A 26,686-nucleotide genomic window follows, 5' to 3' on the forward strand; every position below is an offset into this window, starting at 1 on the left:
TGGGTTCGCTTCGCTCCTCTGCGTTCACCATCTCTGCCCCCAGCGCCCTGCTGAAGGCAGGGGAAGCCGCCTGCGAGGAGGGCAGCGGGGAGGAAAGGGTGAAGGCAGAGCTCCTCCAGCCCGGCTGCACGCTCCATCCGCTGCCTTCCTCCCATCTATTTCTAGACTGTTTACCTGGCAAGCGCACATGACCAATCCAGAAGGAAACGCTGACATCACCCGCCGCCGTGCCCCCTCCCCGCTGCCCGCCACGCTCGCCGCTCGGCCCCTCTCCCCCGCCGCCCTCGTCCCTCTGCCCGGCCAGCCCACGCCTGCAAAGCCTTTCCCGCGCGCCGCGGAGCTGCCGCCGCCACCGCCGCCGCCGTAGCGCTGCTGCTTCCTGAGGCAGCTCACAGACATGGTGTCCTGTCCACCGCAACAATGCGGCCTGGCACGCCGCTTCCCTCCGCGCCCCGCGGCCTGACAGCGGCCGCCACGCCGGCACAGACGCAACCCGCGCTCGACCCCGCGCCGACGGCCAGCAACCGTGCTGCCGACGGCGGGTGAAGCACACGTCTTTTCACGCCAGCGTGTCATTTGTCTGGTGCGACAGCCTTTAAACGTACGGTTGCTTTTGCTTCCCAGCCAAAGCAGCTTCCCAACCCCCTTTACACCTACGACTCAAGCCCTCTCGGCCCACGGCACTGGACAAACTTCGCTGCTGTAGAGCAGCCGCCTCCCCACCCACCTCACTGCCACGTCGCGTCTGTGTGCCGGAGAGCGGAGCCAGGCAAACCGCGCTGCCGGTTCCTCGCCTCCTTCGCTCTCCTCCCCAGGGCCGCTCCCGGGTGCCGTTGGTGCGGGGAGTCCGGCCGGCTGCATCAGCCTCTCCGGGCGGGCCCGGGGGAGCCGGTAGCCCCCGGAGACAGTTTGGGCCGCAGCCGGCGGCACAGGTGCTCGCTCCTCCAGGGGTTATTTATCCCGGGAAGCCCGCAGCGGAGCTCCGGACTCGAGCTGCTCTGTGGAAGCTTTCTTGGTGCATTTGGGCAGGGAGCCAAAGTATGCAGTTTAAAGGAAATGTTTAATAAAGACACAGGAGCCTCAAACTGTTTATTTTTCCTCGCAGAAAGGTGGAGAGACGATGTCCCTGGAAACTGGCTGCTGGGCCAGGCGCAGGCCAGGAGGCCGGAGGCCGAGCCGGGGCACGGGGCTGAGCACGGCCGCCCGCCTCTCCCTCCCCTCACAGCTCTGGCCCGCGGGGTCATAAACCGTGGGGGGAAAAGGCAGCCTATTAGTAACTCTATTAAGTCTCCATTAGTTAGGTGTGAACTCATTACCCTAATATACTTGGAGGTAGGATTCCACTTGCAGGACATTAGCACTGTAATAAGCACGTTTACCACCGGAGCTGGACGGAGCGAGGGAGAGGAGCCCCTTGACGCCTGGAGGAGGCCCGCAGCCTCCGCAGCGAGACCGCGCAGAGGCCCTGCCCGCCCGCTCTCACCGTGGGGTGCCTGCGCTCCCCCTGCACAGGGGTCCCCGTCCCCCACAGCCGCCCTGTGACCAGCCCCCTGTGGCCCCCCCCAAGACTCTCTCTTCCTGCGGTAGCGACATGGGAGTCACTGGAAAACACTCTGCCCCTCTGTTCATCCCATGAGTGGCCGTCCACAGGGAGCAACGTGTGCTGGACATGGCCGCGGACGTGTGGGATGGGCAAAATGGGCAGAAGAGGGGATCAGGTGCAGAGGGTGCACAGCAAAAGCCATCGGGATCTTGGGGCGTGTAACCAAAAGGAGAAGGATAACCCGGCGTGGCATGCCGCGGCCGGCCGCTCGCGGTTTGCTGCTGTGCTGCTCTCCTGCCTTTGCCTGACTTGGCGTTTCCCATGTGTTTGTGCTTTGTGACAGGAACTGTCTTCCGTTGTCTGCAAAGCTGTGCACGCTGTGAGGAAGCCGCAGCGAACGAAGTAATGAGGAAATCAATTAATTAATAATAGATAGGATGCAGGAGCAGGGCTTGAACTGGGTTTGCCGAGTTAGCACAATAAAAATATGATCGTTTGTAGAAATCGGTGTATTTCTCTGTGCCTTTTCAGTCAGCTTTAGCATGCCAGTGTGAGCTGCCCGAGCAAGGGCTGCACCTCTGCGGCTGGAGACTCTCCAGCGCCCTGTAGGCCTGCTGGCCTCGCGGCTGCTGGGTGCCCTGTCTGTCCCTGTGTTGTTTTAATCAAAATATTGGTGAACAATGGTCTTGCTGTATTTTAAATGTGAAAGATTTTGTGTTTGAGGGAAGGAAGTTGCAACCAAAATAAAGAGGATACAGGAGCACAGAATGCTGCCTTTCAGAGACGGCAAAAAAGGAACCTGAAGCATACGGCCAGCAAGCAAAGCCCTCCCTTGCCCTCTGCCAAAGCCCCTCTCAAACATGTACTGTTTGCCCTGGAGAAGACAAAGACTCTGCCCCATCTCCTCTGTACCCTTAGTCATACTTCGAGGCTGCACAAAAAGCACAGTCCACACAGAACTCTTCACAAAACTAATTTTGAAGCCCATTTGTTCCTAAATAGGGCTAAACTGTACATGATCCCTGAAAAAACACTGTCCAAAAGCACAGAAGTATGATTTTTAAAATTATTTCAGGAGGAAGCATGATCTTGTTTCTAAGATCCTTGGCCAAAAAGAGTATGAAATTAATGGTATTAAGTGCCTAAAAATACTCTTGAGGATCTGGGACTTGGAACAAGGGCCTGGCTTCTATTCCTAGCTCTGCCACAGACTTGCTGTCTGCACTGAAGGACCAGCCAGAGCAGTACACAGGGTATGCTAGAAGTGCTCAGAGATGAAGACATGTGGGGGTGGACTTCAAAAATCACTCCTCCGCTTTATGTCCTATTTTCCCAGCCTGTAGAATGTGAATAATACTAATGCACCGTGAGCGAGCGGAGCACGTAAGGCGCAATGTTGGCGTAAATTCTCCTGATGGGTTTTCAGACGTGCAGACGACGGCTGCACGGAGTACCACGAAACCATGTCCCTGTACAGTGTACTGCTATGCTCACTTGCCTCTTTCTTCCTTTCCTATTTCCGTGGAATTAATTCTTACAATTCAAAACATCAGCAGGTCCAAACAATTATGACTAAAAAATAAATCAACTGCTATAAAAGCACTTTCTCCCTCCCAGCAAACAGAGCACCTCCTTGCACTGCCCTCCTGGTCAGTGGCAACTTTTCTAATGTGAGGATATTAAAGTCCAATATCCTGCAAGATTCAGTATTAAATGTATATCCTACTGACAGGAGAGGTAGGCATCCTTAAAATGCAACACTTGCTTTTTAGGTCTGGAAAATCCTGACATATTCACCTTTTCATCTGTTATATTTCATCTAGGAAAACGATTTTGTCATTTAAAGATGATTTTATGGGTGTCTCTCACCCTGCTTTACTGTTAGCCTATTAACTAAGGTACCTGTTTCTATGTGAAACACAATATAAAAATGGATTAAAATATTGTGACAGTTTCTAAAATTTGAACAACTTATAGTCATAGGATGCACAATGATAAAATAAGACCCCATCACCAAAACCTGAGCTGAACTTATGGTGGCTTTTCTGCTTACAAAAAAGGGACATCCCAAAGCTAATTTGATGGGATCTCAAATCCCTATGTGACTCAGCCATGAAATAACTTTTGGCATAGTAGTAATATCAACTGTTAAACAGAAGATTCAAAATAGCACACGTCAGTGATAAATGGGAAAGTTTATGCCCCAGAGTTGCTATTAAGACAGCATGGGGCAATGAGATGGGACAAAACCCTGCAGAATGAGTTCTGTACAGATCCCAGACCCTGCCAGGTTTTTTCATCAGTAACGACCCTCCAACAGAAATGAAAAGACAGGCATTGAAAACCTCTGCTCACCCTGCAAAAGGGAAAGAAAGATATTGACGTTTCCATGTGTGACTGTGTCTGATGAAATCAAGTATTCAAATTACTTCTGTTTACATAGTATTTTGAGAAATAATGCTAATTTGCAGAATTGGCATCTGGGGTACAAGTATACATACCCTGGGAGAGCACTTACAGAGCCTTTGTGAAGCTAAGTAATAAACGCTTTGTCTTCACCACACTATTTATGGGTTGCTTGGGGGCATCCTGCTCTCCTTCTGCCCCTACCTGGGCATAAAATTATTGCAGAACTAGGTTTTAATAAGACCAACAGTAAATCTGAATGACCACACATGCACAGCTATTCCTGCTCCCCTGATCTCCAGCATTAATTATAAAGTGGAACTGTTTATACAGTACATACCACTTTCCTGACTTCTTTCTTGTTTATGTCTAAACCTTTATGGACATAAAACTTTGGAATTTGCTTTTGGAATAAAACTGCAGTTGAAGTGGCAATAACTGTGTTAGGAAACAACTTTGCTATTGCTCCCCTGGTTCTGTGGTCACGGCAGGTTTGTGTCTGCACTGGAACCCTCTCCCGTTCGAGCGTGTTGTTTCAGGTCATCTCCTTGCTGTCCCATCTGGATGGCTCGTTAGAGACTCCGGCTCTACATGGCTCAGAGCAAATGCTCCGGTTTTTCCTCCTGAGTCCTTTTCTTTCCTCTCTACTCTCCACCATGTCTTGACCCGCTACGAGCATTGTTGCACCCCCGTCAGGGGGGATTTATAGAATCAGAGAACCGTTGAGATTGGAAAAGACTTCTATGATCATCAAGTCCAACTGTCAACCCAACACCCCCAGGCCTCCTAAACCATGTCCTGAAGTTGCCATGTCTACATGTTTTTTGAACACCCATTTTAAAAAAAATTTTTATAAATTTAGTTTGAATACCTAATTTTGAACACCTGTTTGCAGTGCTCCCTCATGCCTCTGCTGCCAGGCCGTCACTTCTGAGTCACTGAGTGTCACTCACTGATCCAGGTTGTCACTCCTTCTTTCACAGTTGAAACGGCAGCTGCTTTGCTCCTCAGATAAAACACTTGCCCACACCCTCAGACCTCCTCCCCACCCCGAACTTGCCTGAAAGAGACATTTTCTTCTACAGTAAGTTACTACAAAACCAAGAGACTTCCATGATCTGATGGCATACACATGTGCAGATACCAAAGTACAGGAACTCATGCTCCGCAAGCGCTAAATTATTCCTCGTCACACTGGCCTGACTACTTGTTTCGTCAGGCTGTCACATTATAAATTAATATGTTGGCTGTTTGGGGCTGAGAACTCTTTTTTCCATTTGTTCAGTAAAGCAGATACGGTACACCCTGGGCACCATATAAAAATAATAAATTACTGTAGTACACAGGCAAGGTATTATTCTTGTCTTTCCTTCCCTTTATTTTATCCCCTCCATCCTTTGCCTTTCCTCTGATCAATTCATCTTCCATTTACTTTCTATTTCTGGCTGCAGGTTTTACTCTAATACATATTGCTCTGATATTCCGGCCATGCCACCTGCTCCAGAAGTACAAGTACAGAGGCTTTACTAATGTGAAGAGGAGGGAATCAGCAAAATCTCAAAGGAAGGAAAGAAATAATTACTGAAAGAAAACGAAGAAAAAGGAATTGAGCCTCTACCTGGTGTTGTCTCTTACGCTGACTTGAACACCTCCTAATTTCTGCCAGAGTCTTTCTTTACTCTTCACATCCAGCCCAGAAACGTGGAGACTTGATCGCCAGAGGAATGCAATAGGCTTCTTTATGTAGGCAGGTGGGGTGGATTAGCAAGTGCGTGACCCAATCTCCCTTGTAGGTTAAAACGTCTTTTAATTCTGGTGGGCTGTATCGGGATGAGGATGAATAAACTCTCTCTTCATTTTAGTGCCCGTCTAGTGGAAGCTGCACAAGGCTGTATGTCAAGCCTGTCCAAATTCCTTTCCTCGTTGGCAAGGTTATCCTACCTAGGAAAAGAAGAATTAAAAATAAGACTGTGTATGGCTTCTTACGGCTTCGGTTCTTCCCCCATGTTTGTACATTCCACTTTCCAGGGCACACTTCTGACCAGAGTTCTAACACACAGCCCCCTGGAAGCACCCTCATAATAATGGTAATTACTTATAGTATTACTTAGAGCATCATATTTTAAAAGTATCATGTAATTTTAACTAATAAAAAAATAAACAGGATTTACTGTTTGTTCTTTAAAAAAACAAATAAGCGAAGAGGAAAAATTTAAATATTTATTGAAAAACTAAATATTGTAGCCTTGTGCAGTTACTGGCAAGAGATGCTGTGCAAATAAAACCACCACGAGCTGTTGCTTCCTACATATCCGAGCACTGGCCTGCAGGACGCCCTGCGGTTCCAGACGCAGCCGTCCCAGCGCTGCCAGTGCCTCTGGCCACTGCAGCTCCAGGCCTCTCCCTGGGGAAGCTCATCTTTTTCTGGCACGTTGGTTGCTCAGGTACACGTTGGGCCGTCACCTTCCCTCCGTCTCCCCTCACGGTAAGGGCTGTTATGGAACCAGGACGCAACTCTAGTGGGAGTTCACGAGCACCAGTCACGTGCTTTGGCAGGAGAGCTGGCCCTAAGGACCCGGGAGGACACACGACGCATCTTCCTCGTGCTCCTGAACCCCGCGCAACGTCAGGGCGGTCTGCGCGGCAGGCAGCACCTCTGCGGGCCTGGGGGTCTGGTTGGCTGTTACCAAGGAGGATGTCGCCAGAGCCAGGTGGGTGGGGGAGACTTTGGACCTACAGGGACCTTGGAGCGTCGGCATCCCGGGCAGGCTCAGCAGGTGAGGCTTGGACGCGTGGGAGCGGAAGGTCTCCTGCTGCTGGCATCTTATTTCCAACCCTCCCATTCCACATGGCTGTGCATTAGTGATGGGCAGTGCTAGCAGATGGCAAAGTTCGAGCCAGGCTAATTAAACATACTGAGCTAATAACCTTCCATTTTGGGACTGGTATAATTCATAATTTAATGTATTGCTGCTGAGACATTAACCTTTCAACAACTGGCACAGTGCCCACAGCAGCCTGAGTGCTGACCATCTTTCAGGAGAATGAGTATTATTGTTAAAACAGGTATAAATCATACATGGCTTCAGCTTTTGTGTCAAACTGTACATGAAAATAAGTAGTAGGCTGGGTAATTTATTTACCTTTTGGTGGTTATTCTTATGATTTCATGATCGTATTCTGTGATTCATAAACATTGGCCAAATGCCATTTTGTTCTCATTTTACCTTTTCAATATTGCAGTGGTTATTCTGATTTTCATCATTAACAAGTTCAAGGCTGGTGGAGAACTGCTTGATCCAGGCACAAATATAATCTCATTTCAGGGACGAAAAACTTATTTTAAGCTAATGCCACAATATTCAACACAATCATTGAGACTACCAACTTGCTACATTTTTGTATTTTGCTAAAAGAAATGTTTCTTTGAAAATTGGTGTATAAACACACTGATTCAAAGACTTTTTTAAAATAAAGCATATAGTACGTACAACTATATGAACAGTTTCTGGTTGAAAACGACATGGGATACTGGAAGGAGGAGACTGTAAAAAGTTGGAGATTTCCCAACAGTCCTGCAAAGCAAGAAGTCCAACTCCAAACACCTGGCTACTGGAATGATATCACGGACCCAGGAGACCCTTATATTGACTTTTGGGACCCTGCTGGCTGATCACACCACAGTTTGTATCCCAAAGCACCTCCACACTGAATTTTCTTTCCCTGTGAAGAGAGCAGCAGAGCTAACGGGTCACCAGACACCCATACCGCAAAGCTTCCCTGTCGAGACACTAGTGCTGAATGCCTTTCATCAGGCTCCATCAGTTCCAGCTCTTGCTGTTACGGCCAACGAGTAGGAACTGCTGAGATAAACGTATTACAGACTCATTATCTGCACCCTATACAGCGAAAGTGTTCAGACATTTTGGACTAAAAGGCTACTTTGAGTTCTCAATAGCACGTATGGGCACGTACACTAATCAAGCACTAACTAAAAACATTACAAAGCTACAATCAATTAAAAGCCAAAGTAAATGTGAATAAAGTCCTAAACTCTGTATTTCAGGTGGAGAGTGACCACCAGTTGGGATGAAAAGAGTGCCAAGTGAGACCAGCTCACTTTTAGATAGCGACAGGCCTGAAGAGGTCCCAAAGGTACAGCCTGTTCCCGCCACCATCACTAGGCAGACCCACTGGAAGCAAACCCAGTCTAATTTATGCAAACTTTGAAGCAAACTTTGTCAATAGTACACAGATACAGAATAGGGAAGGTCAGATACAAAAGAGCACAACTTTATTGTGTATACTGATTGCATCGATATTTCAAAGCCCCCCCCCCATATATCTCTGGGAAATTATCTTCTCTCTCTTGAAAGTATGAAGCAGCAACCTGAAAGCTAAGACTCACAACAGCATTCCCCTGCCCTCAGGTGTCAAATATAGTACTGAACTGGCAGAAAAAAAGTATGTCCTTTAGTTCTTCTTAACCTTAATTGGAAGAGAGAGTACTTAGCACTTTTTGAAAGGAAACTTTCTGAAAATACCCAGGCTGGGGATGATTTTCAGAAAATCACACTTCCAGGAGATGCTTCACCAACCTTCTGTTTATTTGGTTAGGGTTTTTGTTTGGGTTTTTTCTTCCTCCCTAGCTACAATTTATCTCATTTGCAGTGTCACCTAAACAACAACAAAACAACAAATCTCAGTGTAACAACCCACATTATGCCTGACAGAAACATGCGAAGAGCAGGTTTGAGTCATACTTAGGGAAATCTGGCCCGCTCAGACTGGAACTTCCCACTGGGTGGACAACACAAGTGAAGCCTCCTCACGGTATAAACCGAAGTGAGTCCCCTCATACTCCTGTGATTGTTCACATCAGCGTAAGTCTCCCGCCTTTTACCTGACCGTCCGCTCTGAATCAGATCGGCAGCAGCTTCCCTCTGCCGTGCCGTGCCACAGCCTGAGCACTGTGCGGGCGCAGCGGGCAGCAAACCTGCACTTGGGAACCGCCGTTGGGGCCCCGCTGCAAGACTCACACTAGTCCTCGGGCAAAGAGTACGGGCCTTTTGTGAGTAGTACAGTAGGCTGTAGAATTTGCGTTTTATTGTATTACTGTTCAGAAATTTCAGCTTGAGTAAAAAATAATAATACAGCCTCTTTTTTGTGCTATTCTTTCTAGTACAGATACAACCTTGATTACATCAGCGGTGCATAAACTGATGCCGGCTGGAGTCTGCAGAGGCCCTGGAAGAATAACTCTGAAATGAGTGTGTTGTGCCTCTCAGTCCAAGCCCCACGGTGGTCTCTGACCACTGAAGTTGGCATTTTCCTGCCAGTTCTTCTTCAGCAGTTGCTAGGAGGAAGCTCACACATTATAAATGGTTTAATAAAGATCACTTCCCATCTCTTCTAATCAAATGGTGAACAAAGATGGCCAACGCTCAATCAAAAGAGGAAATGGTATTTCTGTCTTTGAAGACACATTAAAGATGAGTCTAAAAAAATCCTAAGGGGATGCTGAAGAACTAATCTGTTTGCAAAATTCCTGGTTTTGAAAAAGTAACTAGGAAATCAGCATGAAGCCATTTGTAAGCATATCTACCCCCATTTAGTACTCAAGATAATTCCAAGACCACGACATTTAGGAGGCATAAGAGAATAAGGGAGCAACATCAGCATGCTTAGTTTTAGGCTCCTCCCTGGTATGTTACATGGTCATTCACAGACAGGACCATGCGAACAGTGCCTGAACAACTGAAACATAAAGCATTTGAACCTACCTACGGGGACAGCACTCAGACCCTGAATTTCTGAACAGAAATTATTTGAGAAGTTAAGCTTTCTCTGGTTACCTTCTTCTTGCTAGAAACATACAGCGTTAGCCCCAAAATGTCTATTCTTACATTGACAATGATATGTTAGACAATCTCTCACTCCTACAAGGGATAACCTGCCTCCATTAATCCATACCCACATCGCCTGTGGCCCTGGACTGAGCCCGTGAGCCCGCACTGTGTGTTTTGAGAAGCGTCATTGAACCAGCTGCACCTGGACCAAAACCCCAGCGGCTCCTTTTCCCATGGACAGTATAGTGTCCCTGCATTTCACTCCCTCTGCTGGCTCCATTTTATACATCAAATGAGGTTTTTCAAGACCTTACATTTGTTTAAGGCTGGGATATCTAAAAGTTCACCTCAATCTTCAAGCTCCTGGGTCTGCTTAACTCTCCCCCTCCCCTGGCACGGCGGCTGGCAGGGTCCTGGCTCCTGCACCGGGCCATGGCATCCCAGGCTCGGTACAGGACCGCGGAGGCACCGCCAGCACCCCCAGGTGCAAGTCTGAGTGGGAAGTGTGCCGCTCTGCTCTGGGTTTGGTGCTCCCACCTCCGAAAGAGAGCAGGACCTCACCTCGACAGCTCTGTAACTGTTGGCTGCAAAAGCCTTGTGCCCCTCCTGTAACCGCAGCCAGCCGAGTGCCGTGACAAGCCATACGCGTGCTGCCAGCGCCTGGTGGCTTTTTGTACCTGCCAGAGAAAACTAGAGTGTATTAAAGTGTCTCCCCTGGACGCTGCTCTACAGCATGCTCCTGGAGTTTCATCCCATTTCCACGTGATATTGATCATCCCTGATAGCATGACACTCGCTTCAGTGAAGGAATATCCCTGCTCTCTCTCCTAGGAACAATTAAGCAGTACTTCTTCCTCCTTACAGCGCTATCTCTCCTGGTTCTCACTATTTACTCAGTATTATTTTTACTTGTGCATTGACAACAACACAACAGGAAAAATACTAGTTCTGAGTTGGTCAGAAGAGGCAGTGTTGGCAGGCACGTGCTGTCCTCGTCAGCTGAGCAGCAGAAACCGCCACTGCCAACTTCTTCAGCTGTTTCTCCTAGCCAGCCAGCATCGGTTTCATCCTGTTGGGTTTAAGCCTCCGCCAAGCTGGGCCAGTGCTGCTGGACATGCAACGGAGATGCATGCCGTAGACGCGCTCAGGATGCTCCCTGCAGCACGCTTAGTTGCCCCAACCCCACGCTCACCAGAAAGGGAGGACTTGCAACAGCCAATAACGTAAAAAAAAAAAAGAGGCGCTTCCTAACCCTCTCACAAGGCACCGACTACCACTACACAGAGGTCAGTCTGCGCATCCCGCTGTGATCTAGAAACCCACTAAGGCTGCTGAAGCATCAGGAAATTCAAAACGGACAACCAATCTTATAGGTGCACGAGAAATTTTTCCTGCGTAGCTTCCCGTATCACAATGGCATTTGCTTTCTCTCCAGAGCTCCTGCCAAAACGTGTGACAGTCACAGCTCTCTCCTCTACATACAGACACAAGTTCTGCCAGGGGAAATGGCCTTCAAATACAGTATTTGGGGAAAAAAATTTGAAAAAAAAGAACTTCAACTCTGTCACATATTCTAGAAATGCACCTCTTAAGTTTCAAATAACATGAACGGTAACAATCTGTGGGTGCATATCAGCGTTGCCACAGCTCTGTGTAAAGACCTGCAAAGCCAAGTGCTTCCTCCTGCTCTCAGGCAGGCAGTAAGGAATATCAGCCCTCTTGGGCAATACTCACTGATGCAGCCGTGCTACACGGACATATTCTTATGCAATTTTTTGCTTTCCAGTAGCCACGTGACCTCTCTACGGCAAGAATTACTCAATGTGCAGTTCCTGTCTGAAATGTACTATCCAAAGTATTCAAAACAAGTTTCAAATAAACCAAGCGTCTCAAGCTTCTGCATTTAGGCGATATTATTGTTGTTTTACACGTGGGAAAAGTGAGGTAATTTTTTTTTTTCCTGAAGAGTGGCAGATGCCGCAAGTATGCAGGCACCGAACATCCTCGGTGATTGCCTACAGCTAGAAAGAAGCATTGAAAACAACCAGATACGATAGAGGCTGTATATTTTGGCATGAATCTCCCCAAACCATTAGTGCTTTTTGCCAGGCAGACATTCACCCTGCCACAGAAACTAATCTTGTAGCTCATGGTTCAAATTCAAATACTCATCTGCAATTGTTTTGTATTTCAGATTTTCAGTATTTCTTCCTCGGTGACACTCCAGGCTGCATACCCCAAACCAAAGCAGAAGTTGCTTTCTACACTGTGGTTATGAGGGAGTTAAAGTTCAGGTTTCTAATTGCTCTCTTGAGGCCTTATTACTTGTTGATTAGGTCCTTTCGGGAACGGCATCAAACCTATAATAATAAACACTCGTTTCACTGGGAAGTTTGTAGCTGCCGTAGCAGCCCTGCGGCCCTTCTGCCTCCGTAACTGGCATGGGTATACACGGACCAGAAAAGGCGTTTGCAGCTTCTCTGAGAGGCTTTCCAGGCTGGACATGTCTGATCTACGGGCTTTTTAGCAGGCGGGTTAAGAACTGCACCTTCACCTTTGGCAAAGGCACTTGCTTTTGTGTGTGCTCCCCTCCCCTCCCCAAGCCTACAGATCAGAGCTGCAAAGCAGGCTCTTGTTCGGGAGCGTGCATGTGGAGTGAGCGTGTCTGTGCAACGACAGCTGTTAGGATTCCTTCAAAACGGTTGCTGCTTTCCTAAACGCTGGCAGTTTTCGGGCAGCAGCCAGTACAGGAGACGTAAGACTGCCAGCATGCTGCCGTTTGCCGGTCAGTCCTGTGGAGATTCCTCCTGCTGATGTTCATAGCGCTGTAGCTCTGTGTTATGTGATGGCATTTAAGCAGGACAGATGGACCAAAGATGCTGTCCTGGAGCCTGTGTGCCTTATGCTTCAGCAGAATAATCTGATTTATCAGCAGGCTAAACGTTTGCTAGTATTGATGTAGTTTCTAGGCTATGCCCCCTCACGCAGCAAGCCTCCTCCCGTGGGTGCCCCGATGCTCCAAGCCAGCCCCGTGGGAGCTGCGGCCGGTGCCTGGGTGCTGGGTCAGGGCTGGCTTTTTCGGAGGCCGGGGATGCTGCATCCCACTGGAGCATGTGGGGCTCGTGGGGACACAGCCCCAGGCACCAAACTGCGACAGAAGAGCCTCTGCCGGTGAGGAGCTGTGACGGCATGGTCGCGAGATGCCTACTGCCCAGCCAGTCATCCTGTCCCGATTCTAATCAGCGCTCGCACTCTTAATTTTCCGGACCACCCAGCTCTCCTGGGTGGTCCCAGGAGAGTATAGTTTGAGTAGAATAGTTTGAGATGTAATTTTCAGGCTAGGTCCTTTGAAAGTATTTGGAAAGCATCGTTTTTACAGGCTGGATTTCAGAAGGGATGGGGAAAATAACCTGGTCTCTTATAATCTCAGGCAGGAGAGAAGTTGCTGTGAGTCTCAATCTCTGCAAGTCTCTGAAGTAGGGCACCGGTCTCCTTGAAGACCCTCTGTAATGAATTAGCCTGAAGTAAAAGTAGGTGTTTATCTCAAGTCGTTGCCTCAAATAGCCGCTACCTGTTGGAAGAAGGGGCTGATCGATGCAAACTAAGGCAGCCATGCGTGAGCTGTTACACAGTGGTTAGTATTGATCAGAGCTAACGGCTGCCGATAGGAATGTGAAGCGGACTGACAGGCGGAGAAGAGGGAAGGAGGAAACGGCCTTCGCTGGTGGCAGACGTGCAGAGGAAAGCCGATAAAAAGTCAATTCCACTTAACTGAATGGCTGCTAACTAAATATTTTTGGGGCCAGAGCCTTCCCAGATAGCAGCTGGAGCGTCTCTGCTCCGGAACTGAGACATCAAGTGAGCATGGCATCGACGGCTGAGATAAGAGACGCTCGTGATGGCTGGCGGAGCAGGAGAGCCTGATGAGCCTGCATGCCGGCCCTGTGTGCTGAGCTTGCACGCCGACCCTGCACATCGGCCCCGCGTGCTCCCCTGCTGCGGCGCCTGCCACCGGCCCCACCAGCTCTTCGTGATGGGAAGCGGGAACGGTGTGGGGAGGGTTCACGGAGTACCCTCACATGGCCAGTACTTAAATACCTACTTCACAGAGAGAGAACAACAACTTGATTTCAGCCCCTTTCCCCTGAGGTCCTGCTAGGACCAGGGGGAGAGTTACTCGCTTGGCATGGAGAAGCAGCACAGATTTTCCAGCGCCAGGCTCTGTCGGCTGGAGACACTTTTCATGCCAGTGTGGGACCAGGGACTGCCACAGAGCCTGTTTCAAATCCTGAACGTACAGAAAGTTTTAAGAATTATAGCTCAACAAAAGTAGTTTCAAAAAGTTGGTGAGATGCTGTGTGGTCTCATTTCCACCTGAAACTGCCAGCTGACACCACTGTGACCATGCTCCCATTTCCAGTCCGGAGGTATCTCTGCATCGGGAAGGACTTCAGCATTCAAAATACATACATGATGTGCCACATTATGAAATCTTACTGTATGGACCGTGCTCATAAACAGGGCGGCATCACCCTGTGTCAGGAGGAGGCCGAGGAGCTCTCCTGTAGCTGCCTGCCTCCTCCTCGGCACATCAGGGCAGCTTTTGACTGTCTTCCTCTCTGAATCGCTCGCATTAGTGCTGCTTTGGGGTCTGTTACACTGTACGGTCGTACACTGTAAGACAACACAAAGCAATCAAGAATTGCTTTTCCCGGGCCCAACACTCAGTATTTAGGCTACGTTTCAGACTGACTTTTAGTGGACTGGATCAGTGCGTTTAAGGCACCTAATATAAAGTAATTCTCCAACGGTTTGATTAATAGGGTCATAGTCACAGCTTCAGTTCAGGTTCAACCTTTTTAACATTTTATTATTTTACAGAGTAATAAATCAGGACAGCAGGAGAAGACAGATGTAGGAATGTCCCTGTCTACCCATCTGTCCCTGAAGACAATGGGCCACAGGATAATGGTTTCCAGGGTTGGGGCAGCTGATAGTAGAAAATCTACTGGGGAGGAGTTTGTAACGGAGCCAGCAACACCCCGAGGAAGAGGAGGAAGCTGGTTAGTGTGTCCTACAGAGCTGGAGTATTGACAAGGGGAGGAGCAGGTCGGGGCTCCAAGGGAGCTAACCGGGATGAGATGTCTCCTTGCAGACTGCAAGAGGAAAGGCAGCCATGCAACACTGCCAAGCATCCCCAAGTAAAGTAGGATGCTGCCCTTTCCCACAGAGCAAAAAAGTCCGTTCCTGTCCTTTCAGCAGCAGCGGTGGCCGAATCAAGCTCACCACGCAGGTCCTTAATGAGCTCAGTATTACGGTGATGGAGTACAGCTCCGGTATCGGCATGGGAGACCACAGCTTAAAGAGAGAAAAGCCAAGGCGTGTAGGTCCAGTGCTGACTTCAAAGAGGAGAAAGCAGAAGGTTTGCAGCTCAGTTTGTGGGAAGTGATGTAGGTGATACAGATGGAAGAATGTACGGAGATGTTTTCATGAGATTAAAAGACTAGGAGAAATAAGTGTAGAGGTTCAATCTCTGATGGAGAAGGAAGCTGATGGAGAGACTACGGGAACATGAATTTAAACAGGGAGGGGAAGGACTGGAGGTGGTGAACTTGGAGTTCGACTTGTTAGGAAGGAGGGATGGAGAAAGAACGAGATCTGAAGGGATAAAATGGACAAATCAAATACTAAAAAGACTGTTATAGCAGTGTATTTTATGTGGACTGAAATGCGTGGGATGACAAAAAGGAGTGGCTGTGGTAACCAGGGTAAGAGATGGTGGAGCCTTGGAAAAGAGGTTTGATTATTTGAACAGGGAGTGGCCAAATAATTCAGAAATTGTGAAGGGTAAGGGAAAAGCTGGAACTCTGGTTTGGTCGTATTAAGTTAAAAACTCCATGGAAAGGTAACAAAAAATCTAATGAATGTACTTTGCTTCTCATATCAACTGGTTTGTTACGTGCAATGCAAATTCAGGGATAGCGCATATGGATGCAAATACATTCATGTGTAACATAGTGAGAACAAGTCAGACTCATGTTTGAAATTTTTGCCCTGTATTTATAGCTTGCTTCTTACAATGCAGAGCAAAGCAAGTTTTATATAGAACAAACATTTCACTGTTTTCCATCTTACTTTAACAGGATTTAATTTAACTTTTAAATTTTAATTAGTTCCGTGAAGGGGCCTGGCAGAACCTAATGCACAGGCATTCCAACTCACAAATTATTTGTCATTATAATTTAAAGACTGTTAAAAGAGTCGCAAATCAGGGATCGGAGTATCAAAATATCGTCAGCAGCTGGACTCTTCACATGGATGTATCTGCATTTGCGTATGTTGATATTTTAGGTATTTATAAAACAAAGCTATTGCCCTCATTTCTGTTGCTGCCTCACTTACGCTGTTAAAGGTATCTGGTGCTCACACAGCTTCTGCAAACCCAATTGCCCAGGCCGCAAGCATTGACGGTGCGCATTTACATTCAGAAATCCTACAATTTTTATATACATGCTTTTTTAAGATCAGTGCTTTGAAACCTTTTACTTTTATACTGAAAGTTAAACATGAGATTTAGGCCACTTTCGGATGGTGAACCTTGAAGTACGAGGCGAAAGCATCGGCACGGCTAGAAAACTGCCTTCAGCACGTGCGCACCGCTTGCTGGACAAACAGTAAGATGATTTAGTGCAGAAATCAGTTCTATATTTCAGTATGTTTTCCTGCTAAATACTACGCAATTCAAAACTGGACTGAAATTCACATGTTAAGCCTTAGCCTATTTTATTCTGCTTTCTTACCAGGCTGCATTCCTATACTGTGTTATATTGTTATGTTTTAAAGCTGACACAGTACAGGAAAAACTAATGAAATCTATTAGACTTATGTACAAAAGAGGAGAGATTTCTAAGAAATACTGCACAAAAAAGCACAGATTAAAAAAATGGAAGCAGCAGAGAACAGCAACTATGTGCCACAGAAAGATAAATACAAAAAGCTCAGCTCTCTCTTATAAGACACCCACAGTCTCCATCTGTCATCTCAACCCTTCCTCTCCCAACTGTTCTTAAATTAAATGAATGCTTCTAATGGGAGATTTTCTCATGAAAGCTTATGAGAATTCATCCAAAGACAAATTAAAACAATGCAGTGTAATCAAGCAATTCACCTCTCTAACAGGTTGTCTGGCTTCAATGTTCACATTTACAAAAGAAAAGAAGCAACAATAAGACACCCAAATAAAGAAAAAAACAACTGAAGAGCAAACCTTTCGTTGTCTGAAGCCGATATAGATGCAGGCCGTTCTCCGCAATCATTCTTAAAGCTGCCTAGCTGAGACTAAAGGTTATTTTACTCTGTATAAGAAACTACTGTACACATCTGATTTAATGATTTTGTTCTTTGTAGGCCTTGCAGTTTGAATGTGTCTAAATGGATCAGCAATGTTGGAACAATATATTATGTTTTTTCTTCATGTAAATAAAAATAGCTTGGGCTACCGAGTCTAAAGTCTTTTAAAAATGTATTTTCCTGCTCATCACTTATCATTTTAGTTGTGTTTAGCATCCTATCTGTCATTGTATTCGTGTCTGGATGTGAATAACGTGTCCAGACTTTCCATTTTCACTTTTGTTTCTGGTCAGCTTAATTTTGGGGCTGCTGCGCAGTAACAAAATTCTTCAGCGTCCAGGTCGAATGCATTTAATTTCTAACACTTGTAGCCCAGGTAGACACGTTAGCAAAATCGTAATGAAATATTTCTGTTAAAAACAGGTCTAAAGGAGGACACTTGAAAAGGAAACAGATCTTAAATTCGGACACAATCACCTGTCAGTGCCTTCCTATTTTCCTCTATATTTCATTGTTTTGCTCTTTGAATTCCCAGCAGGTAGTGTGATACCACGTGGGTTGTTTTCTCAGCTAATCGTCCCACTAAATTTATATCTAGCAGCACAGAGGAGCCTAAAAGGAGACAAGGCACGCCTGCCGCCCCGGAGGAGTTCCCAGCGCCAGGGACAGGCCGAGGCTGGAAGCGCCTTGGCTGAAGGAGGCACGGCCAGGGCGTTGCTCCTCGGCGGCCGTCAGCTCCACGACTCGCTGTACGCAGGTCCCCAACCAGGACAGCGCCCAGGCGCATCCTCCCCTGCCGCGGAGGGCAGGAGCGACCCACGGCCACAAAAGGCTGCCACAGCGCTGGCTGGGTAAACCAAGGGCTCCGTCTTTGCTCACCTCTGGTCTAGACCTCTGTTTTGCTGCTGCAGCTGCTTCCTTTCCTTTCTCTGGGTCTCAGCACCTGACTGCAGCACTCGCTCAAAGGACAAGCCCCCTTGGATTTCCTTCTCCGTTCACTTTAATCTCTCTTGCTCCCTCCTTGTTCTTTTGCTCTCTTTGCATGATTTCTGCACTTACCCTCTTCATTACCGCAGTCACTCGGACTGTTCGAGTTCACAGTGAAAGGTAACTGAAATCCTCCCCAAATTCCCTGGTCCCTGTTATTTTCTCTATGTGCTCTTTCACAGTTTCTTTTGCTGAAGTCCCTCTCTGTTGTACTTAACCACCGTGAGTGACAGAAATCCAATGCTGACCACTTCATTATCTGCCGACCTTGTCCCCCTGGCCTCCTGCCCCTCCATCTCTCTTGGGCAGTTTGCCCTGCGTCGCAAGTCCTTGTTAAAGGTCAGGACCCCAAACCATCAGAATTGGTTGTGTTGTTTTACTGTATCACCAGAGAAATCAGGCCTGTCGGATCTCATTAAAGCCCTATTTATGGGTGGAACGCCACTCCTGGAGCAGGATGAGCTGCTACCTTCGGAACGCAATCTTCACCAGATCCGATCAGCATCACACAGGGATTATATTCCACCAGTCAATCTCTCATAATCGCTCCCACCCTTATTGGCATGGCTACTGCTGCCCCTGCATGAGAAAGGAAATCCTCTTAAGCAGATACTCTCCGCGGGAGCAAGACTCCGCTTCCCCATGGAGAGGCGCAGGATCAGGCCTCTCAGAGGACAGGTGGCCGCGCAGGCTCATGCGGAGGAGCCTGATCAATAGGCCCTGTGCACTACGCTGTTATTCATGTAGCAGCTAAGCATCGAGAAGCTCCATACTTAATATAGTGCAAATGATGGAAAAGTGTTAACTGATCCTCTCAACATGCCTTTGAAACGAGCAGGGACCTGTCACCACCACCCTGGAGCGGGGAAGTGACGTGTCTTCCTGAGTATGACATCGTGAACCAGCGGCAGCACCGAAAGTATAATTAATCCCAGCCTTGTAAGAACTGCATACAAGTGGGACGTGACATATATGAGAGGTGCGGTCGCAAGTAGCCTGAACTAAAACGAGCGTACGTTCTACTCCAGAACCTCAGGCAGGTTCTGGGAACTGAGAGAATGAGCTTACCACGTGCACACAAGAGCCAGAAGATCTGCTTTCAGGATAGGTCACTAATTCTGATATCTTTGCATCCATTTGGGTCAGCAGGGTCATAAAGTACGACCTTTCCATTTTGCAAAGTTTCTTCTAAGGCATTCTCCTAAGAGCTTCTTTAATCTGTTCTTAACCAGAAACAGTGGGGCTATCTCAGTTGGCCTCCTTTTAAATTTTCATGCACATTTACAGACACTTACTGAAAAGGAGTATGATTTTCAATAGGAAAAGAAAAGCTAAATTAGGCTAAAGCATATTTTAATTTAATTCAGTACAATTCTTGCTAATACTGAAAATACACACATATTACATCTGACACTGTTTAACATTTCAGTATTTGCTTAATTAGCAACACCTTATAAGAACGAGTGTCTCCAGATGACGGTGAGCACGTTTCCTTTGGAGGTTATAGCAGAGGCATCTCTTGTGCCCCAGGAGAAGCAGAGGGCGGGCTGTTCACTGCAGCTCCCTTCCTCGTGTGGCTGCAGCGAATTTGCTGCTTGACTGCAACACTGAAACTATCTGTCAAGTCCAAAGCAGAAAGAGAGTTTGAAAGGCAAACATGATCTGTGATCAATATCCTAACAAATCCAAAGGAAGCCCCAGCTCCCAAAGGGTTAATCCGGAGAAGGAAAGGCATCCACATGTTTAATGAGCTAATGTGTTTATTGATGGGGAGGCCTTTAAGTCGTCAACAGGGAAAAGCTTAGACAAGTGACGGGAAGTTCAAGTCAGACAACCTGGTTTGGGTGGAACGTGGTCAGGTTTTCCGGCTGATTTACTTTTGGGACTGCTGGGGGTGCCCTGCCGCAGGGGGTCTGCACCCACCTGGAGCGGAGCCACGCCAAGCCCTCGAGCGGGGATGTTCCCAGAATAGGGAGCGTCTGGGCTGGCTGGCGCGGACACACCGCAGGCACCTAGTCCCAGCGAAAAGATGCTGGGCTAGTGTCCCTCCAGCACACACCAGCACCTTTCAGCATGTTCTGACTGAATCTGATACCAGAGGATGTTGTAACCGTCCATCAAAACTCTGCACTTGAAACCCGGACACTCACGCAGATTGCTCTAGGGGCGTTGTCACGTACAACGGATCCACTGCTGGGAATGCGCCCCTGGTCTGCACCTCCTCTTCGCAACCTCTCCACTTGCTCCCCGCCAGCCTGGTGCACCCCCCTGCCCAGGGCCGCGCTGAGGAACTGCGCTGGACCACCTTAACTGCCCCGTGCCCACCCGCCAGCGGCCGCCAGTCAATGCCAGGGTCAGGGGTCGGTGTCCGCCTGCTAATGGAGTGTAAGCCAACATTGTCCTCAAATTGCTGGAGTAAAGGGACAATGCCCACCTCCCGCTGATGGCCGTACCCCGGGGGAGGGGGTATCGGCTTTATTGGAAAGCTGCCAGCCTGGGAGGTGATGGAAGGGGCTGACAGCAGCCACAGGCGGCGCGGCTGCCGCTGGAGGGCTGGATGGCGGGTCAGAAACCCTCTGAAGGCAGTTCATGGACTGACCCCGCAGAGCTGCGTATCGACGCAGGGTTTCCCTCGCTTGATGGAGCTCCCCAGCTCCACGTGGCTCAGGCCCGTTACCAGCTGGGAGCTTGCTGGCTCGTGGCCAGCTCTGGGCTGCCCTTTCCAGCCTGGTCAAAAACTCCCGGTTATCAACCCAGGAGCTTCCCAACAGCGTCCACGCCCCAGCGCGACGGCCAGACCCCACACTCTGCCATGGGTGTCCCGCGGTCAGACCAAGCGCGACGGAACCGTGGGCTACCTGTGGTGCCTTCTGCACCATTTGAAATTACTTTCCAAGACCAAAAGAAATTACCAGACCAGGAGGCGAGAGACATTGCCAGAATTCGGGATAACAGTAACATCAGGATTTTGATAAATGTACAGTTTTTGATCTATCGCAGGCCATAGTATGCACCTAGTTCAAGATGTGACCGAAAGGAAGACTCAGGAGATTTCTCTGCTCTTCTGACAACAAACACGTATGATTGCAGGTACCTCAGCTGTCCTATAAAGATGTACCGATGGTATATTCGTTACGGATTTCTAAGACCTGCCATATTGGGAAAGTATTGCAACTGAGCTAGATATGTCACATTTCTACACTAGTTAAGAGATTATAAGAAGATAAATTAAATTAATGGTCCATCCGGCCAATATCCTGTCATCAAGAGCAACCAGTAACAGAGCCCTGTAGGCAGGAGTATGAAATAAGTGAGCAGTGATGCTTCCCCAGAAGCCACCACGAACTTGTGATTAAAGGACTTTCTGAACTACAAGTCACATTCCACTTTTTAGTAGTCCTCAGTGGATTCTTCTCCCATAAAGCTGTTCGGCTGCTTTTTGAACCCACGTACTGCCAGCACCTCCAGCCTTGCTACAGAAGAGCCGCGCAGCGTAATTTTGTCTTGTGTGAAGGAACGGCTTCATTTCTTTGCCTGTTTTTAACTTTCTGACTGCAATTTTCGTTCGATGCTCCCTCATTCTGGTGCCGGGACAGACGGCGGAGAGGCATTCCCTGTTTACCCCGGCCATTAAATTACGATTTTATGACGGTCACCGCATTGCATGCCAGTTGCCTCTTCCAGACTGGTGGGACCTAGCCTGCTTCGTGCTCTTTCCCGGCCCGGAAGCTGTTCCCTACTTGGATCCCCTTTCTTGCACTTCTCTGAGCTTCTTCCCATTCCCTTGTACCTTTTTTGAGAGAGGACCAGAATCGCAGGGATTATTTAAGAGGCAGGCACATAAGCAGCGTATACAGAGGCACAATGATGTTTATGTTCTTTCTCTGCTTTCCTAACAATTCCTCATATTGTCTGATCTTTTGATTACTACTAAGAACCAAAACGATATTTACAGAGAACTATTTATCGTAGCCCCAAGATGTCCCACCTGAGTGGTGACGGTTGGCTCCACACTATACGTTCCCGCATTCTGTCTTGTCATATTTCGATGGGGGGCTCCAGATTTCATGGCTGCTATGGATTGTATCTTTGATAATTTGCACGTTTTAATTTTACTCCGGGAATACTGTGGTGTATTGCACTGTCAGAAGCCCTTGCAGTTCTGCTCCTGTATTATCAGGATTATCAAGAGATGCCAGTGTCCCAAGTGCCTATTCAGGAAACAAATAAATACCCCGGAAAATTGTTCCCTGTAGGCCTGGCAATCTGGTTTCGAATAGATGTGAGGAGGCGTGTGCGGAGCAGCACCACCACGGCCTCAGGGAGGAGAGCGGGCAAAATATATCCTGGCACTGCTACTGATGAAAGGTGCAAATTGGAAGTACCTGCATTTGAGAACTATTTCCTCAAATATATTAATCTTTTAGTAACTTTGTGTCAGTGCCAGCTCCTAAAGACACTTAGGATCTTACTACCGATTAGCTGCGGACAGAAGTCAGATCACGTAAGATGCTCAGAATAAACGGAGGTAACAATGACTTCTGATTTCTTATTACTGGCAGTATCCGTAAGCCCTATGTCCTACATAAGAGAGGGGTCGCAGCTCACCCAAGGGCTGCATGGTGGCTTTCCAGAGAGTCACTAGTCGGGCTGGTCGGGATGACGGTGACTCCAGGCAGACCCCTCGGGGCAGCCGCCGTCCGCTCCCTCTGCCAAGGGCAGCTGCGAGATGGCAGGAGCCACCCTCAGCGCCACAGAGGCGTGCGCAGCCCTCCCAGTCCCAGCCTTATGGCCTTATGCAGTAGCTTGGTAGTCCTGTACAAAGACGAGAAGGGGGTATCGGATTCAGCAGCATTAGGTTTGATCTTTTCTAGACTGCTTAAATCAGCACCGATTCCAGTGAAAATACACAGGCCATATTGACGTGAGACCGTTTTAAACTGTTCTTCCACAAATCAAGGCTGAACTGGTGGGTGGGCAGGCTTCTAGTCGGGACCCCCGTCACAGGCTGAATAACGCCTGTGTCGTCTGGGGAGAGGGGAGAGGGGAGCGGGAGGCGGTGGACGCCTGGTTGGCACAAGCTCTCCCAGACATACTGTGGCCACCAGTAAACGGGGTTCTTGGCAACCGAAGGTTTCCAACAGCCAGAGCTAGTCCTGCTGCAGCTTTCCAATGGCCGTGCTGGACACAAGCAACCTGTAAGCAGCTCTGCGGTGGAGCTCGGCGGTCTGTGAACAAGGCTCCGGGGTTGCCTGGCGGAGCGGGGCGGGGGCTGGGGTCCTGTGCTGCCCACCACGCTACACGGAGCCCGCAGGAATGTTCCCCTCTGCAAACTCCCAGACTGAGAAGAGGGTGGAGGCGCAGCCTGAGCAGTGAGATCTGTTGACAGACTTCCTGGGCGATAGGAGGGAGTTTAGTTTCGAGGCTTAGTAGCTCAGGTTCAGATTCCTCATACTGTTCGTGGGCCGAGATGTTTGATTGACCAGACTATCAAGGGAGACGCCATGGTCGGTTCCTGCTGCTCAGGCTTCTCCTTGCCTCGATTTGCATATTCAAGGATCGCCGCCGATGCCTGCCTGTCAGAGATGGTGACAGTTGTGGGGGTTTTTTAGCTTTATCAAGGGGGATTATTTTTAACCCAAATTATTTTGCATTGTAAATGTTTAAATCCACATCAAATCCAGATTAATGCATAAAATAGTCCAAGAGGGTATTTACTGGAAAAAAACCCCAAACAATAAATCAAATTATTATGGCTAGCTCCAATCTGAAGTGTTTTAAAAAGGGGAAAGTCTGAGATTTTGGCTAAAATATCACTTCAGGGAGAAGATTCAAATAAACCTCTCTGCAAAACGGCCCAAGTTTACATACAAACTGGAACCCTTAGTACTTTTTCACAACATGACTGGAATTAATAATGCAGATAAATCCTAAATAAATCAGGATTAGTGTTAACTACGTCTTGAGGTTTAATACGCTCTACGAAAATGAAAGGGGGCCGGCGGGGGAGGAAGGAGCTTTGCCTTAAACCTTGCCCGCGAGCGAGCAAAGCAGCGCCCGGGGAGGAGGGCAGGGGCGCGGGGCACTCGGGAGCCCCGAGGACCAGCCAAGCAGGGCAATCAAAGCGCCTCTAATCGCTGCTGCTCGGGGATGTGTTCAAAGGATCTTGTCTGGCCACAGGCTGCCTAAGGTCACAAGTGAAATGCAGTTGCGGGGCAGGGGGAGGGGTGTCTCGGATTTTTGGACAGCCCGGCTGTTTGGATCTGTTTTCAGGAGGTCAGCCGGATTGCAGTATTTTACCATCTTATCAGCAAAAAGATTAAATTTCCCTTCGTGGTTAAAGAGCTCAGCCCCACTCTGAAGGCAAATATAAATAAAACTGCCAACACAATCGCCCTAAGTAAAAACTGCCACAGTGTGCTGGCGCTCACTGCAAAGCCTGGGGAGCCGCTTCCCGGTGACCTCTGCGCCGCCCTCCCGGCGGCCGCTCTGGCAGGATGTCACCGACATCATCCTCCTCCTCCTCCTCCTCTGCGGTGTTTAATGCACCCCTCCGGGCCCGCGGAGAAGGGTTAAAGCTGCGAGTGAGTGAGAGAAGACTGAGGGAGGGACGGGTGGGTTTGCTGCCTCCAAAGGCACGGGTCGCTCCCGCCCGTGTCCTGCTGCTCTCCAGGGCTTTTGCACACGCGAGCGAGGACTGTCCCCATCCTCTCCTCCTTGTGCTGGACGAAGCCAGGACTGATGAAACACTCTCTGATTTTAATTCTTTTTTTTATTTTATTTTTTTCAAAGCCACGGAGGAGTAGAAAAGTGCTTCTTGTGTTCTTTGTTACCTGGAAATTCACTCTGTCCCTCTCCATGCTTGCTCTCTTCTTGCACATCTGTGTAAGGACACCGTTTGCTCTGCGCTGCCCTTCTCAGGTGTGAGACTGGGCTGAAAAGTCTCAGAAATGTGTGGCGTTTTAAGAAATCTCATCTCCCATCTGTTTCCTGTTCCTTTTTGCAGCACTTCCCCAGCGCTCACACCAGCTCCCAGGCTCAGAAGAGACAGGGGTCAGATCCTCATCTGCCTTGTGCCACGGCAAATCACTGACACCTGTGCAAAGCGGCGATCGGTGCGTCAGAACGACGACATGTACACGCTGCCTCTGCCGTCCCCGGTCGCTTGGCGCAGGTCTGCGTGGCCTGTGCATAAAACACTGCACTGGTGGAGCTGGGGGTCACAAACACAAATGTGCTTCCGGGGTGACCATTTGAAAAGAAACTTAGAAAAGTGAAGTTTGCGTGTGATTTTTTTAACCTTCCGAGTAATCTCCTGCACACAGCAATGCAAGGCTGGGTTCGCAGGGCTGCTCCCTCCCTGCTGCCAGCAGCACGTGTGTCGGACGCGCGGGACTGTTGCGCTAATTTCTGAGCAGGTAGGAAGCCACCTGGCTCCGAGTAAAGATTAGTTCATTTTGAAATGAAAATTTTGATGGTGTGGCAAGGATCTAGGCAAAGAAATAAACACACGTGCCAGCAAAAAGCTTGTACCTAAAAATGCTCACCTACCTGAAAAATATCCCAACTCTTTCCATAAAGCAGGCAGTTTGCTAGACTTTAATGATAACCGTCGTTTCAGATTTTATGTGAAATATTTACATATGATTAAACATTGACTAGTAAGCAAACAGAGTAGGTTTTCAATAATTTTAAAATATTTAAAAGCTGGAAATCATCCTATTTTATATTACGTATAGCAAAGTGCCTGTAGTTAGTAGTCCTATTGCTAATGTTAGTCGTTAGGGTTCTTAAACACAACATCTACCGTGAGAATGAACATGTGCCTCTAGCCTGTTCAAGAACAAGGCTGCAGATCTGTGTTCACAGCTACAGATCTGAAATGGTCCTGGCAGGGCCAGCGACGCCTCCCAGCGAGTCCCTGTGTACGCGTCCCCACACGTACCTCGGTGGCGCTCAAAGCTTTTTAAGAAGTTAAAGATCATAAATAACAAATCTGTCTTTTCTTCAAGGGAAACTTAAGCATAGGTCTAGGAAGATAAAGATAAGATGCACAAGTGTAAGAAATCCTAAGATATCTTTGATTACTCTAACTTTTCCAGAGTTAACGCCGGCATTTTACAGAAATAAAAGCATTGCATTCACCCACAGGTTCTGTGCTCCCACGAACAGCCATGTGGTGAGCATGAGGCCACCCACAAACTTCATGTAACCTCCAGATCGGTTCAAATGAAACAAACCTAAAGGATGGTCTCCAGCAGCCGGAGAGCCTTTGCGGGGCTCACAACAGCTCGGGATGCGCGTTCATGCGGGTACCGGGTACCACCACGTAGTGCAGAGAACCCCGTGTCCCTCACCGTACCAACCTGCCCACGCATCCGACAAGCCCTTCTGGCTGACACCGACATTTAAGCAAACGCGTACAGGCTCCGCGGCGTGTCAGACCGCACTAATCAACTCAATCACCGCCTGCTTCCAAGAAAATAAGCGTGTTAAGGGCAACGTCAGAGAGGTGGGACCTGGGGCAGGGCTCCAGCACCACTGACTCCTG

The 26,686-nt window shown here is 48.3% G+C and overlaps 1 protein-coding gene across 1 annotated transcript in view; it reads right to left on the reverse strand.

Annotated features, from left to right (window-relative positions):
- Positions 1-26,686, reverse strand: part of ZFHX3 (zinc finger homeobox 3) — a 678,088-nt gene that overhangs the window by 185,078 nt on the left and 466,324 nt on the right. The window contains exon 4 of the mRNA XM_075101073.1: positions 5,568-5,890. The gene's annotated coding sequence lies outside the window, so the exon portion shown is untranslated. The remainder of the gene's footprint in view (positions 1-5,567; positions 5,891-26,686) is intronic.

This window comes from Phalacrocorax aristotelis, chromosome 8 (genome assembly GCF_949628215.1).
Source record: "Phalacrocorax aristotelis chromosome 8, bGulAri2.1, whole genome shotgun sequence".
Lineage (NCBI taxonomy): Eukaryota > Metazoa > Chordata > Aves > Suliformes > Phalacrocoracidae > Phalacrocorax > Phalacrocorax aristotelis.